This window comes from Tupaia chinensis, unplaced genomic scaffold (assembly GCF_000334495.1).
Source record: "Tupaia chinensis unplaced genomic scaffold, TupChi_1.0 Scaffold000247_1, whole genome shotgun sequence".
Classification (NCBI taxonomy): Eukaryota; Metazoa; Chordata; class Mammalia; order Scandentia; family Tupaiidae; genus Tupaia; species Tupaia belangeri.
Window position 1 is genome coordinate 4,590,510 of NW_006159725.1, and position 4,482 is coordinate 4,594,991.

Here is a 4,482-nt window from a genome sequence, read left to right on the forward strand (position 1 = left end):
TCTTCTCTTCCCTTCCCTTCCCTTCCCTTCCCTTCCCTTCCCTTCCCTTCCCTTCCCTTCCCTTCCCTTCCTTCCCCTCCCCCCTCCCTTCCTTCCTTCCTTCCTTCCTTCCTTTTCTTTCTCTTTCTTCCTTTTCTCTTATTTTTTCTCTCTTTCTTCCTTAAAATAATTATTTATTTATTTAATTCACTTTGCTATTATTATTTTTAAAATTTTGACCACAGAGAAAAAGAGAAAGTGAGAGAGCAAACTGCCAGGTCCAGGATTCAGACTGCAGTTGGCATGTGGGAGTCCCGCACCCCAACCACCACACCACTACCAACCCTGTTTTTTTCTTTTTTTCTTTTTTTGCTTACTGGTTTCTTGGCAGTGCATAGATCAACGCTTAACAGGGGCCTTGCTGTGTACTGTGGTGGAAGCAGTCTGCCTCTGGCACCATGGGCTCTGGGGACCAGCAACACAGGTCCCCCAAGGGGGTCACTGGGAGTCAGGGTGAGTGTGGGGATTCTCACTCCTAGCCCTTATTCCTGGCACATGTATTCTCCTTGGGGACACGGTGCCCTGGAATCGTCACTAGTTTAAACAGTAACCACACCCTGAAGAATGGCATGCGGTCCTAGCAGGAGGGGAATCTTAGCTATGTCTTCAAAGGCTATTCCACTGACCCCCCAGGCTGGCAGCTTCAGGATGGCGTGTTTTATGAAGCAGTAAATAATAAGCGGATCCATGGCCTTCTGTCCTTTGACGTATCTTTGATGTAAGGAGGGTCCCACGGTCCTGTGCAGTTAGCCTCGTTGCTGGAGGGGTCAGTACAGGGGCGCCATACTGGAGGGCGGGGCTGAAGACGTCAAGGGAATCCATTTGGCCAGCCAAATGAGTTGAGCCCTTCTCAGGTTTGGTTTGGGAAGGCTCAGTGTAATCTACTTGATAGACGTGACTGGTTAGCTTCCACCAGGGACGATGCCAACTTCCTCCAGGGGCTCCGGCCTGGACTCTGCATCTGCAGTGGCAAGAGCAGGAGCATCCTGGGTGAGTGAAGCCCACGCTGTGGTGCCCAGGGAGAGCCTCCGCCGCTCCCATGTTACATCGGTAACCCACTGTTCCGGGTGGCCGGCCGCGGCAGAGGCTAATCGACATTAACTCGTCATTTTCTTCTACTTTGCTCTGTCGTGATTCTTCCATGATGGATGATCTCAGGTGGGTGTTCACATGTGACACCATAGCTTCGCATTTCACAATGACCCCTCCCCAATCCGTGCACATGCCTGTTTCCCAGACGTCTTTGTCCCCAGTCTCTTACTTGCACTCATTCCAGGCCCCTGACCCAGTCATTTCTCACTGCCCATGAATCTCCCTATGTTCTTTTATAGAATTATTTTATTTAACGTTATTTATTTTAATTTGACTAGAGAGGGTCAGAGTGAGAGAGAGAGAAAGAGAAAGTGAGAAAGCAAGCTGCCAAGTCTGAGACTTGAACCGCGGTTGGTCACGTAGGAGTACAGCATCCTTACGCCACCTGCCGGCCCCAATCTCCATATAATCTAAAATTAGGCTACTTCTCTTCCCACATTAAATGGGTGATCAGGTGCAATCCCAGCAGCTTTGCCCTTTAAGGGATTTCCCATTACCACTCAAGGCTGTCATGGAGTGGGGCTTTGGCCTGAAGCATTCCCTCTGGGCTTGCGTCTGTGTGCTAAGCTGATGTCATGAAGCCAGGCTCTGCTCTCTTCCGTCAGCTTGCCCTAAGGGACTGCCCATCATGCAGCTGTAGGTTGAGCTGAGGGGGAAGTGCTGATGCAGCCGTCATGGGTGGCATAGGATTCTGGGCCATGCACTCCCGCAGCTGCAGCTTGTGTCCTCTGGTGCTGCTTGGAGGACACCAGAAAGCCGGACTGTTTTCCTTCCTTCTTAAGATGGATGAGTGAGGAGCCAGCAGGTGGCCTGGTGGCTAAGGCGCTGGACTCCGACATGGCCAACTGTAAGAACTGAGTCCCGGATCTGGCAGCTTACTTTCTCACTTTCCCTTTCTCTCTCTTTCTGTATCTCTCTGGTCAAATTTTAAAAATAATAATAAATTAAAAGTAAATAAATAAATGTAAAAAGATGCATCGTTGCTGCAACACCTAATCGTATGACACAGTGGGTCTGACAGTGTCTAGCTTATAACGGGCAGGGCTAGTTCAATGGTTAGTTGACGTACCATAGTCTCTCAACCTCCACCAGGAGATCTCTTCTAGCAGCAAAACCAGGAGCTGCTTTTCCAATGTATGTAATTCTCTGCGGTAGAATGGACAACCTTGCTCAGGAACCCTAGGTGTCCACACGGTCATTCCCTCCTTAGAGCCTACCATAAACTCCAGCAAACATTGTTCCTTCCACAGATCCTCCCAGTTACCACTGGTTGGGCGGATTGGTGGCCTGGGTAGCAGGGCTGCTTTCACGGCAGCCTGGACTCCTGCAGCTCTCCTTACTGCTTGGGCCCCGCGCAAAGCAGGAGTTCCATGTGGCTCGGGAAATGAATTCCATGTAGAATTTGCTACTTCTAAAACCCAAGAAGACCACAAAGCATTGTTTCCTTCCTTCTCTTCCTCCCCCTTCCATCCTTTTTATCTTTTATCTCCTTTCCTCTTTTTTGTTTTTGTTTTTGTTTTTAGGTTTTTGCCATGGGGCATGTGTGCTTGCTGGAAAAGAGAGAGACAGAAAGAGAGAGAGAGAGAGAGAGAGAGGGAGAGAGAGGAAAAGTAAGAAATCACCCCCCAGGACAGATGGCCACACTGCAATTCCTTCTCCTCTATTCTCCTCAGGATTTTGGGCATACACGCACACTGGCCAGGCGTGATTTTCAAACCACTGAGTCTGGGACTTGAACTGTGGTTAACCATGTGAGAATGCAGATGCCCTAACCATCATACCACCTGCTGGCCCCTTCCTCTTCTTTTTAATGGCCAGAGAGTTCATGTACTCTTCAGAGTACTCTATCTTACCAAAATTGTGGACACAGACATAAGTGCCTGGTGTGTTCCTCAAACTGCTGGGACCATGATTTGACCTGCGGGCAGCCACATGGGATCCAGATCTCTGTGAGCTGTGCTTAACTGCTGAGCTGCGGGTAAGGTGAGCCTTGCTGGTGGATTTTCTGGGATTGTACAGTAGAATTCTTTGACTTTTTAAATGTATGTTCATGTGTGAGACTGGTCTGTAATCTTCCATTCTTGAGTATCGTTGTTTTGGTTCTCAATAAGGTTATGAGAGTCTCATACAGGTGGTGGGGAAATGTTTTATTAAGGTCTGGAAAAGTTATATTAGTTTATTGCTTTTATCAATTGACTGAGCTGATTGGTGAAGCTATTGGGGCTCAGGGATTTCTTTATGGGAAGGTTGTTTCCTTACGTAAACATCGGAACCTATCATAAGCACTGCCTTGGCACCCCAGCAATTTGAATATGTTGTATTTTACTTATTCAGTTAAAATACATTCTCATTGGCGTTATTTATCTCTGCCCTATGGGGTACAGTGAAGTGTATGCTGGAATTAGCCTAAGAATAGACATATGATTCAATGGGACTGGATGTGGGGCTAGGGTTAGTCCTGACCCTGCAGAGCCCAGTGATTTCATTGCCGGTACCAGGATAGTCCAAGGAGGGAAGGGTAGTCTTTCCAACAGAAGAGCCTAGAAACTACAGCAATATCTCTAAGGGAAAAAAAATGAACTTCAACTTTTATCCAAAACCAAGCATAAAAAATGAACATGAGGGCCAACCAGTCCGTGGTATTTAAGGTGGCTAGATCCCACATGGCTGACGACTTGGTTTGAGTCCTAGGCCTGGCGTCTTGGGAAACACACCAGGAGCATGTGTGTGCATACCCAATCCTGAGATGATGGAGGAGAAGGGATTGCAGCTTGGCCTTTTCCCCTGGGGAGGTGCTTCCCTCACTTTCCCTATCTCTCTCTTTCTCTGTCTCTGGTGAGGACACATCCCCGTATAGAATTGAATTTTTTTAATACATTTAAAAATAAGAAAAGGGAGGAAGCTACTGATACATGCAATGAAATAAATGAATCTCAAAAACTTTAATCAAAGGAAACCAGACACTAAAGAGAATGTGCAGTTTTATGACTTTATGTGAAATGTTAAAACAGTAAAATTTAATGTATAGTGACAGGAAGATTATCTATTGTATGGGGCTGGAGGAAGGTGGAGAATCGATTGCAAAGGGCATTGTGGGAATGTTTAGGGCTGATGGAACTGTTCTCTATCTGAATCGCGGGAGTGGGTCTGATCGAAGTACACAGTTCAGATCAAAATTCCTGAGCTGTATACTTAGAATAGGCGACTTTTATTGTATATGAGTTATACCTCAAAAAAGACATGGAAATGCACACACATGAATATACACATACAGGAAAATGACTATGAAACAATTAAAAGTAAAAAAGGACAGAGTGGAAAGGGAGAGGCAGGGATTGTTTTTTGGTTTTG